Source organism: Chiloscyllium plagiosum, unplaced genomic scaffold (genome assembly GCF_037043375.1).
Source record: "Chiloscyllium plagiosum isolate Xiang-an unplaced genomic scaffold, Cpla_swu_hap1 HiC_scaffold_52, whole genome shotgun sequence".
NCBI classification, from domain to species: domain Eukaryota; kingdom Metazoa; phylum Chordata; class Chondrichthyes; order Orectolobiformes; family Hemiscylliidae; genus Chiloscyllium; species Chiloscyllium plagiosum.
In genome coordinates, this window is record NW_028270190.1 from 21003439 (window position 1) to 21016302 (window position 12864).

Genomic DNA, 12864 nt, shown 5'->3' on the forward strand with positions numbered 1-12864 from the left:
TAATGCATTTCGACCATCCAGAAATGTTCCAGTCTGACGAGTGAATAAGAACAAAAACTATAAATGTCACTTTTTTTCGACTGATTGTTCAGCCAGAGATATAGTCTCAGGACAACAAGTAGATAATTTAACGTTCTACTGACGAGTTTTGTCTTCCCAGTTATAGGTTGTTGACAAATTTGACCTCTCTATTCCAGAAGAATGTGCCACAAAAATGTATAGCAGATGGAACAGAAGACTTAACTTACGAGCAATAAAGTGAATGAAATGTCCGGCATAAACGGCATTTGAAAGATAGCTTGTAAATGTTGCCACTGCCCTAGCCTCCAGGGCTTCATCTGGCAGCGCATTCCATACATGTACCACACTCTGCATGAAAACGTTGTTCGTTCGGTCTGTTTTGTGTCTTTCACCTCTGACCCTAAAATTCTAATTCTAGACTCCCCCCTCCCTCGCGAAAAGATTTTGTCTATTTATTCTACCATGCCCCTTATAGATTTTGTAATCCTCTATGAGGTCACCTCTCAGCCTCCGACTCTCCCGAGAAAAGAGCCCCAACCTATTCAAACTCTCCTTATAGCTCAAATTCTCCAACACGTGCAAAATCTTTGTAAATCCATTCTGCACATTTCAAGTTTCACAATATCCTTCAGAGAGGAAGGAGACCAGAATTACGCGAAATATTCCAAGATTGGCCGAACCAATGTCCTATACTCAATACACTGACCAATAAAGAAAATAAGGTCAAACGTCTTATTCACTATTCTACCTACCTACGACTCAATTGTCAAGGAGGTGTAAATCTGCACTCCAAGTTCTCTTTGTTCAGCAACATCCCCTCGGACCTTTTTCATAAGTGGATAAGTCCTGTCAAGATTTGCTTTCCCAAAATACAGCAAATCACATTTATCTAACTTAATGTCCAACTTCCAACTCTCAGCCCACTGGCCCATCTGATCAAGATCCCGTTGTAGTTAGAGGTTAATCCTTCGCTGCCTGATGGAAGAGGCTGTAGGAGAGCATTGCTGAGGTGAGATCGGTTTTTGATGATGTTGGCAGCTCTTCCTCGGAAGCGGTAAGTGTAAGTGGAATCAATGGATGGGAGGTTGGTTTCTGTGATGCGCTGTGCTTTGCACTCAGAATTCTGTCGTTTCTTCAGAGCAGTTGCCAACCCAGGCCGTTACGAACCCAGCCGTTATGCTTTCAGTAGTTTACTTGTGAAATTTGGTGAGGGTCCTTTATTGAAACGCCGAGGAAGAAGAGGCGTTGCTGCTCTTTCTTGAACGATAAAAGAAAGAGGTAAGCAAAACTGGTAGTAGATCCAGCAATGAATCGATTTGTACAACTAATAATAGGAATCAATAATGGCAGACGAGTTGAGCAAGTATCTTTTATCATTCATCACGTTAGAAGATACGAACAACACTCTAATAGAACCAAAGATGCAAGAGGAGAATAAATAAATATAATAACTATCAGTTAAATCAAAGTGTAAAGGAAACTAAAGGTGCGAAGTAGCGTTAAGTAAGCTGTACCTGATGAAATGTAAGCACTAGTCCCAAGTTCCTGCTCTGGAGCCACTGCTTCTAATGTTACAGATATTTTGAGTAGTTGTCCCAGTGCTTTTAAAGTTATGTGGTATCCCGGCTTCCCGAAAATTGCACACACCCACCATACTATCTGTGGAAAAAAAGAGTATTTTTACCTGTAATCAACTCTCAGGTTTCAAGAGTTTAATGCAAATGCAGTCGTCATTGTTACTGACCTTACTGCTGAGGCGAACATCCGTTTGTTTTATTCTCAGCCTGTCCCTGTCCACCATAATGAATCTCTAACAAGTACCAAAACTAAAATGCCTCTGCTCCAAAGAAAGCAGCCTTAACGTGCCTGAACGTATCAGTCTCTCCTCCGAGGTAAAATCCTCCATCCCAACCAACTTCAGTGTGATCTTGAAATGCACCAACTTCAGTGCAATCATAATCTTTCCACAGTGTGGTGAACAGTCATGGACGCAATACGCAAATTGGAACTTTACAAAAACACAGCTATACAGTTACAACATAGCCTCCCGAACATATCATCAGTGAAGCTTCCTGTATGTCTTTTCAATTAACCCATTTTCCATCCTCCTACATTCAGGGACCTGTGAGCAAGCACTCCAAGTTCCCTCCTTTCCTTCAAGCATCCTCGTGTCTGCTATGAATTTACTGATTCCTTTCTTCATTTTTTTGACCAAAGTGCATGCCCTCACAATTTCCATAGATAATTGTTTTCAGCCATTCGTCTGCCCACCGATCCATTTGGTTTAAGACATACTATACCCTAACACACGTCTCCACACTGCCATCCATCCTATCAATCTCTGTGTCATCTTCAAACGTACTTAATCCTTCTGCATTCTCATCCACATCGTTACTGAATAACACAAAAAAAATATCCAGCAATGATCCCTGGTTCGATACTGCATAACGGGCCCCATGCACACAAACAGTGTTTTATTAATATTCTCTATCTCCTGTTAGTAAGCCAATTTTGTTTCGATCTGGTTCAGTTTCCATTGACCGTCCGGGTTTGTTTTTTTTTGATCAGAATCTCAAGTGGGATCTTGGCCACGGCCTTACTGATATCCAATTAGATGACATCAAATACGAAATGCAGATGGAAATCCTTGATCATTTTCTCGAAATATTTCATCAGATGTGTTAAGCATGGTATTTCTCCGGAAATGTGACGCTGACCACCCCTCTATAAATAGAGAGTAGTGCTGTGCCTCATCATTTTCCACAACGGTTTCCAACCCCCGATATTAGAGTCGCTGATCTATGGTTCTCTCGTTTATTTCTACCAATCGTCCTGTAACGATGATTGATAAATATAATCCTCTAGCCTTTCCACTGAGGCCAGACATGATGTGAACGTTTTGTTTATGTCCCGCGTAATTTCCTAAACTCTGTGAAATCCAATAAATCCTTATCGCAATCAGCTGCAGAAGTTCACATGTAACATCTCTATCCTAACAAGTCCTGGCAGATGAGGTTTAATGTAGATATAAGTGCGATGTTGCAGTTTGGTAAGGCAATTCAGGGCAGGACTTATACACTTAATGTCAAGGCCCTGGGGAGCGTGGCCAATCAAAGAAACCTTGAGGTGCAGGTTCATAATTCTTTGAAAGTGGACTCGTAGGTAGGCAGGGAGCGAAAATGCATGTGGCACATTTGGCTTTATTGACCAGTGTATTAAGGATAGGGTTTGACATGACATTTGCGTTCGTACAGGATTATCTTAGGCGTTCTTAGAATAGCCTGATCAGTTCTGCTCGCTCTACTATAGGAGTGACGTTGTGAAAATTAAAAGGAAAAGGTTCAAAATCACTTAACCAAATTTGGAGTGTTCGAACTAAACGGAGAAGCTGAATAGACTCTGATTGTTTTCCATGAAGCGTCGGAGGCTGACAGGTGACATTATTGAAATTTATAAAATTATGAGGGACGTGAAGCCTGTGAATAGCCAAGTTATTTGTATCCCCGGGACGGAGCAGTCCAAAATTAGAGAATATAGTTTTAAAGTATGCGGGTAAAGATTTAAAAGAAACCCAAGGGGCATGTTATTCACACATAAAATAAAACATGTGTGGGATGAGCTGCAAGTGGAGGATTTTACAATTCAAACATTTAAACCGTATGTAGATGGGTAGTCGAATACAAAGGTTTTACAGAGATATGGGCCAAATACTCGCAAATGAAACAAGATCATATTTGGGTGGACGAGTTCGAATGAAAGATGTATTTCCATGCTGCACATTTCAATGACTCTGTGACATATGTCTTTACCTTTATATGTCTTTCGTCTCCCAAATGAAGACAGATGTGAAATATTCATAGAAGACGCTGTCAATGGCTTCCAGTTTATAGCAGAGACTATGCGATTGCCTCCTGAAATGATTAACTCTTTCCCTGGTTATTCTCTGCTGCAGAATGGTTGCGGCACTCAAAATGTTCTGGCCGCTACCTCTCTACATGTGCCGTAAGATCTGCTAATTCTTGCAAAATTTTCTGGTTTTGGTTTCAGTGAATTTCCATGTTCAAGGCTGGGCAGTATCAACCCATGAAAGTTGCAGGGGCCTGGGTGAGAATGCTGGGCAGTTGGCGGCCTGAAGAAGTTGGAGTGATCATTGCACTCAGCGCAAATGTGTGTTTTGTTGTTCCTTTTCCAGAAAAGTACAAGTTTCTTGGAACAGCAGTGACATTATTGGAGCAGATGAATAATTTTTGATACTGTCATTTATTATGGGTAACGACGACTGAGAGTTGCAATGTAAATTCAGCATAGCGTTTCTGACAGCAGTTAAACAATGTGGTAAATTATGTGTTTCATGAGCCTGCACAAGTTAGACTAATGCAAGCTCTGTGCAAGAGCGTGCAGCTGTTTATTTTTAAATGCTGAAGACAAAGAAAAGAACATTCCATATTGGACTTACTTAATTAATCCCTATTTACTTTTATCAACAATCTGTTACAATCCGAAAAATATGTTTTAATAGGGATCCTTCAAGTAATCATAATTAAAGCATCTGAAGCAGTCACAGATTCACCTATTTGGAAAGAAATCACTAAAAGCTTTAGAAAAAATGATTCAAATAAACCAGTCCTAAGTAATAAAAACAGCCCCAATATCAATACAGGATGAACTGAATTACAAGTACAGAAACGAGCAGACATTAGAATGTGAGTTGAATGAACACATTGTCCGACACCCACGGATAACGTTAAACATGGTGTAAGTGGCAAATATGTGAGAAGGAAGATTCATCAATAAGTATTCATTGTTAAGAAAAACCTCAACAAGGTAAACAAGCCATTTTGGGGAACATTATGAACCATGGAGCTTTACTCGAAATATACCTATCTCCAACTGTTCAGCCACATGAGTGGCTTCATTGGAAATGTGCATCATCATTGTAGAATATGATTGGTTGACAAATGTTAAAGGCAGGATAGTACAAAAGCATGAAAATATATGTTCTCCTTTATTTGGCAAAGACCGGTCAGAGAGTTTCTTTCCACTGCTGTAATTTCCATTGACTTTTGACGCTTTGTGTTAAGTGCATCATTTGGTCATTCCACTTCAACAATTTGGTACTGCGAGCAGTGCACTGACGAAAAAGGAATCAGGCGAAGCGAGTACTTTGTATTCATTGTGATATATTTCCCCAGCTTTCTTGGAGATCTTTATGACCCCGTACACACAACTAATTTGGGTACAACCAGTCTTAAAGAACGAGGATACCAGGATGACAATGGTGTGTCAATAGGACAACAGTCTGTAGTTAGGACGTCGAGAGTGTTGTTCGCGCTTTGACTTCAGCTAAAATGGTCGGACCAGACTGTCTTTAATCAATGGATAATTAACCTGAAGTTGATATATTTTGGCACTGCAGCATAATTACTACACGGGGCTGTGTCAGGTGAATGGGGCGCACTATTTCCTGTCCAGGGAGTTGGTAGGACCTCTCACTTGGCGAAGAATTTAGTGGAATCAGTCGAGAATGTTGTGTGTGTGGGTGTACGGGGCCTCGGTGATTTCTCTTGATGATGTATGTGTCATCTCTATGTGCAGGGTCTGTTTTTTGTCCAGCAGTCAGTGGATCAGACACAAATACAGATATCAAGTTTATTGTTCCTTAATAATAACCACGAGGGGAGAGGAAGAAATAACTTGGGAGCCTGAGGACCCTCTCAGCCTATTTTTAGCAGACAGCACAAAATTAACTGACTTAATGATTGACGATAAATGGAATCTGTCATTTTTATGCATTTATTAAGGGGTTTGTTGGAAAAGATTGTTGCAAGTAATTTGGAATAGCAATAATTAGTCGTGATAGCCGGTTGGGTTCGGATAGGATAACGTATATGGGCATTGTATTTTCGGTTCGTTGTGTTTCATTCCATAATTTTGTTAACAAAAAATCTGTTTGTTTTAATTCGGCCATCTGACCAACTAATTCAGTCTAAAAATATCCATTATATCATTTCCTGAAACAAACAGCAAGGTTAAGGTCTAGTCTACTTACATAAAAATGTTTTGAGGGGTGCGGCCTCGTCCATAATACAGCCAGCTGGGGCACCTTACTGGTTAAGTAGGGGAATCAACAAAATAGTAAGGAAAGGTCAAAGTGGAATCTGTATGGGTGAAGTTGCGGAACACAACAGGGCCAAAGACATTCCTGGAGTTTTGTACAGATCAATAAACAGCAGTTGTGAGTTTGGAGATGGCAGCAAAGGGGAAATTAGCAATGCTGCCGTAATAGTACACAATTTATTATGGATGATTTCAGTCTTGATTTGACAAATCAAACTGTGAGCAATATGATAGATGAAGATGTTCAGAAACGCAAAAGTTATGATTATCGCTATCAATATATCAAGGAGTCAACTAGAGACCAATAAATCGATACTAGGGATTGTGTAACAACAGAAGTTAATTAAAAACGTTGTGATGCAATATCCTTTTTGCATGAATGACCATGATAGGGCAGAAGTTTTCTTTATGTTGGAAAGAGACACACTTAAGTTGGAGACTAGGATTCTGAATTTAATGAAAGCTAACTTTGTTAGCGTGAGGCATACATTGGGTAGAATAAGCTGATCAAGGACACTTTTGGAGTTGACAACGGATAAGCAATGGCAGACATTAAATTAAACTTCACCATTTACACATCGTTGTCCTATGTAAGCGGAAAAGAGGGAAGGCGCGTCATCCACGGACAACAAGGAAAATCAGGGAAACATATGAAGCCAAAGAGGAGGCATACAAATTAGTCAGAAAAAGAAGCAAATCTCTGGACTGGGAGAAATTAAATTTATGCTGAGGAGGACAAAGCATTTAATTTGAATAGATAAAATAGAATAGCTCACAGCAAACATAAAAAGCTGCCAGCAAAACATTCTCTGGATAAGTGAAGGGAAAAAGACGGGTGAAGACAAATGCAGGTCCGTTATATTTGGAATCAAGTGAATTCATAATTGACAACAGAGAGATTTCAGAACAGTGGAAGAAATACTTTGAGTCTGTCTTCACAGGAGACTACAAATACCTTCCGGAAATGCTTGGGGACAAAGGTTCAAGCATAATGGAAGAACTGAAGGGTATCCTTACTCGACAGGAAAATTGACTTGGAGAAATTGATGAGAATAAATACCCACAAGTCTCTCGTGTCTGATGCTCTGCAGTCCAGTGTACATAAGGAGTTGGCGCTAAAATGTGGATGCATTGGTGATCATTTTGCAGCATTCTGTAGAGTTTGGAATTACTAACAATCGACGCAACTGTTCATATTACACATTATTGACGAAGGAACTGAATGCAATGTCTCGAAATGTTCAGATGACACTATGTTGGGTGGCAGTCTGTGCTATGGGAAGGATGCTGAGAGTAACTTAGACAGGCTGGCTGATTAGGCAAATAGTTGGCAAGTGCAGTAAAATTGGGATAAATGTGAAGTTATCCACTTTGGTCGCAAAAATATGGCAGAATGATGGCAGTTAAGGAAAAGGTGAGGTGGAACTAAGCAAGAGTTTCGCGCTGATAACGTTGCTGAAGGTGCACCATGAGGTAAGGAAAACAAATGCAATGGCTGCCTTCTATAGCCATTGGATTTAAGTGTAAGAGAGGAATGCATTTGAGCAGTTCATGGAGCCTTATCTTGAGTATTCTGGGCAGTTTTTGGTGTCCTGGGCTCAGAAACGATAATATTATAATTACAGGCAGCGAGCAAAGGTTCAGCACACTGATTCCGAGAATGGTAGGAATGGCATCTGAAGAAAGATTGGATCGACAAAGTTGTGCAATGTGAATTTAGAAGAATACGTTGGTTGGATCTCATAGAAACATAACATCCTAATGGAACTGAACAGGCTACATGTATGGGATAGTGCTACTGGTTTTGAGAAGATTTTTAACTCTGTTTGAGATTCTGGATGTAGATTTGTTTGCTGAGCGGGAAGGTTAATTTTCAGACGTTTCGTCACCATACTGGGTAATATCTTCAGTGAACTTGAAAGAAACTATACAGACAAGTAATACTAATATCATTTACAAAATATCGTGCAAGAGTTGTAACAAACAGTACATTGGACAAACAGACAGAACGTTAGCCACCAGGACACATGAACATCAACTAGCCACAATATGACATGACCATCTCTCACTAGTATCCTTACATAAAAAACAAGGAAGGACACTACTTCGACTGGGACAACACATCCATCTTAGGACAAGGCAAACAGAGACACATATGAGAATTCATAGACGCGTGACTTTCCAACTGGAACTCTATCAACGCATGCATTGACTAGGACCTCATTAACCACCCCCTGAGAAAAATAACAGGAAATGGTATCACCATAGGAAAGGACATTACCACAGGAAATGATATCACCAACTCAAAGAAACATGTAAATAGAAAGCAGGAATCATCAGCAGTACTTCGCCCAAGGGCTCACTGAAGATGTTACCCAATATGGTGACGAAACGTCTGAAAATGAAACTTCCAGCTGAGCAAGAAAACCGACATCCAATCTTTCTGGTTTTGCAGAAGACAAGAACTAGGAGTCGCAGTCTAAGACAACGGTGTGAACCATTCAACCCTGAGATGAGGAAGGAATTCTTCACTTCGACAGTTGTGAACCTTTGGAATTCTCAACCATTGGAAGTTATTGGTGTCAGATCGTCAGAAAACTTCAAGACGTGGAGATGCTGCTTTTGGACTGTGGTGTATAGAGACAGAAAACGCATACCAACATGTTAATTTCAAATAAACAGCATTTGGACCGCTGCTCCAAGTCTCCCCCTATTTCAAGCAAGGATTGGGAGATGAAACGTAGTAGCACAAGGAGACCTTTTTGCCCATCAATGAATTCCTTGCTGATATGATGATCCTCAGCTCTTCTTTCCTGCTTTTATATCATCACACTTTGTTTTCTTCCTGATTATCAATCTTTCACACTTCGCCTTGAATGGACGAGATATGATCGTATGAGGTATGATCAACAATCTCACAAATGGCATAATGATTGATTTGGAGTTAAATAATGAAATAGGAATGCCTGAGAAAGGAAGCTCAGATTATCTTCAGGCACAAATAAATTTTATCCTGAAAATGTGAGAGGAAACCTTTTTGGAGAAATAAAGGTATACTTGCTATCGTTCCAGTTAAGGATGGTTAACGGAACAAGGTTATCATTTTGAATCGTGAGACTCAGGAAAGTTCGGTGAATCAGAAAAACCTTAAACTGGATGTACACAGATCCTTGAAGATAGCAGATCAGGTACAAAAATCGTTCAGAAGAATTGCTTTATTAGTCGAGCCATTATATACAAGAGCAGGGAGATTATGATGGAGTTGCACATAACCTAAGTTTAGCCACTGTTCGAATAGTGTATAGAGTTCTGGTCATCATATTATTGGAAGGGAGGCTTTCCGCTGGAGGATGTACAGAGTAGATTCATCAGAATGTACTCTGAGCTTGAGAAATCTAGATTCAAAGAAATAATTAGATTGTCTTCGGTTGATTTCCGTAAAACATAAAGCCTGAAGAGGGACCTGGTTGGAATGTACAAAGCGCTGAGAGACACAGACATGTTTGATAGAGAAACATTTCCCCTTCGTAGAGAAGTCAATAATCAGATGGCAGGCTGATTTGGGGGGCCGAAAGAAGAAAGAGTTTACCTGCATGTCACTGTCTAAAAAGCTGGCAGAAGCAGTAACTCTGAATAAATTAAAGCATATCGGTCCAAAGTGTACTACATCTGTGCCAAAAGCTGGAAAACTAGATCAGAATAGATGCTTGATTGATAACAGGCATTCGCACAAAGGAGGGAATTTCCTCTTTCACAATGTAGAAACGTTATGATACGCTCCATCTGTCCTTCTCCGACCCCATTACCTCAGTCTCCGATATTTCTCTCTGTTTTATTAGCTGATACCATATGATAGACAGCAAAGAATCGAATGTATTGTAGAACTGTAAATGTTACTCCATGAAGTTCACGTTGTCACTTAATGCTACAAAAAGGTGTTATATTACTTTTCTAATAACATCTTTCCCACTGTGGCACAATCTCCCTGCATGCAACTTTTGAAAGTATTTATTTTCCTTTCTATTCCAAGCAACGTGACTCATTCACACCCACATACATTCCAATTAGTTTTTCCTTTTCCACTCCTAAAATGTCCATATCCGTTGAGAGCGTCTTTGCGTCGTCTGAGCTTCGTTCTCACCGACCATTTACTTTCTGTCAATCTGGACATATCATTTCAATCGTTTATTTAGGATGTCAGCAAATTTTCAGTGACACCGACAGTCGGAAGAAATTATCAAACACACAGTAGTTAGCAGATACAGAGTTAGGGCTGCGCGAAATAATTCACTACAAACATTACCTCCCAGGCCAGGCACAGTAAATAGTTTATTTGTTAAATACTGCAGTGTAGCAAGAGTCAAAACATTGTGAGTTCTATATTATCAACAATGGTTAAACTGTTTCACAAATTACCATCAAATTTCGTTCTTTGATGCCCTCTGAGCTCTCCTGATCCCTGTTCGATTTCTGATTCTTAAAACGCACGAGAACAATCAAACTAATCCCACGTTCTTGGTCCTGCTCCAAAACATAACATCTGATTCCAATAATTGACTCGTATAACATAATGGAGGGGGTAGTTCTCGAGCCTGACCCAGCTGTGTGAATATGCTGTATTAATCCAGGGGTTGCTTCATGAAGCTTCAGAATTTCAAAAACCCAATAAACTTTTGTCATTCCACGACCCTTAACAGCTGCGTATGTGAATGTGCTTGTGAGAGTTTAAGCCAGTCTGATCGACGGTGAAATGTCTCCAACCATACCCGTCTATTCCCCAGCCATCCCTACTCCATTTTCTAACAGACGCTGGTCGTACATCATGTTTGTTGACTTAGTGATGGCCTAATTACCTATTAATGCCCACTGGTCACATTCCATTAATTTTCCGTACTAACCAGCAATGATACAACACTCGCTGTGTTTCCATTAACAACCATCATAGACTCACCACTGACCTATTTCCGTAGTAACACACTGCTGATTCACCACTACTCTGTTCCCCTGACAACTTTTAGATTCACTCCCACTCTGTTTATTGGCAATGGTTTGTGACCCCACAAATCACCTCGCAATAAAATAGAAATAACTGCCGATTCTGCAAAGCAGGAACAAAATCAAAAGTTGCTGGAAAAATCACTGTTAACTTTTCGGATTCAGTAGCCATTCCAAATATTTGAAGAATATATTTCCTCACCGATGCTGTCAGACCTGCAGACCTTTTCCAGTAACTTCTGTTTTTGATCGCCCAGCAATGTCCAGTTGTCCCACATCAACTCTGTTCCAGTAGCAATGGTCTGGGCCCCACCCAGATTCCTGCCCCTTAGCAACAGCCAGTGGTCCCACCCTTATCAGATGTCAATGAAAAAAGTCCTGTGGATAACACCCATCAATTTCTCTGACCAACGGCCTGCTGCTCCCATACCTACTCTCTATTGTCCCACACCTAGTCTGCTTGCCTACCAACAAACTGCAGCCTCACGTATACTCTAGTCCTCTAGATATGGTCGGTGTACCGACTCTAACTCCATTCTCCTCACACTGAGCTTGTGCGTCAACTTCCACTGTTCCCTTGTCAACGGCCCATATCTCCAAAACGTTTTGTTCCTCTTGCAATGCCTTGCGGCAATGAACACTTTGTTCTGCCAGCAATGATCTGTGAATCCATAATCACTCTGTTTCCTTAACAAGAGTTTTCCCACTGCATCAGCGCTCTCCTACTAATTGTCATTGGTACAAAATCGTCTAAAATCTCCGACCAACGTCCTGAAATCCGAATTTCACTCTGTACCTCTAGCAATGGTCTGTGGTCCAAGATGTTCGACTCTGAACGGCCTCTTGCCAACCATACCCTGTTCCTCTGGCAGCGACTAGGCATTACCCCACCCACATACCTTCCATAGTATCAGCCTGTGACTCCTTACCCTAATGAGTTTCCCAAGCCAGTTTCCCGAGCAATGGCCTGCATTCTCACCCGATAGTAATTGCCAGGCAATTCCCTTGCATCCACCCCAAACACTGTAGCCTGTGAACTCATGTGAACTCTATTCTCTCAACAACATTCAGTGGTGCAACACCCACAGTTTCGGCTCGAAGGCGTCTGAGGCCCCATCCGCAGTCTGTTCGCCCTTCAAAGGCAGCAGCGCAGCACAATTGTATTTCCCTTTCCACACGATTCCCAAAGAATGAGCTGAGCTCACATATCCACCCTTTTTCCCAATCAAAGTCGGCAGCCCAAATCACATCTGTTTCGCCTTGAAACTGATTTTCACCCAACTCCCATAATATGCCCTAACAATGACCTGAGGACTCACGAATTCATTTTCCCCACGGCAATGACCTATGAATTCACCGCACTTTAATTGGACGGGCGGCACGGTGGCACAGTGGTTAGCACTGCTGCCTCACAGCGCTAGAGACCCGGGTTCAATTCCCGCCTCAGGCGACTGACTGTGTGGAGTTTGCACGTTCTCCCCGTGTCTGCGTGGGTTCCCTCCGGGTGCTCCGGTTTCCTCCCACAGTCCAAAGATGTGCAGGGCCAGGTGAATTGGCCATGCTAAATTGCCCGTAGTGTTAGGTTAGGGGTATGGGTGGGTTTCGTGTCGGCGTGTTTTAGAATGTAATCTAAAAAAAACTAATCTAATCTAAAAAAAAATGGACAGTGATTACGCACCCAAGGTTTCAAGGTTTTCACTGAGTAACTGGCCTGTACCAATCATACCATTC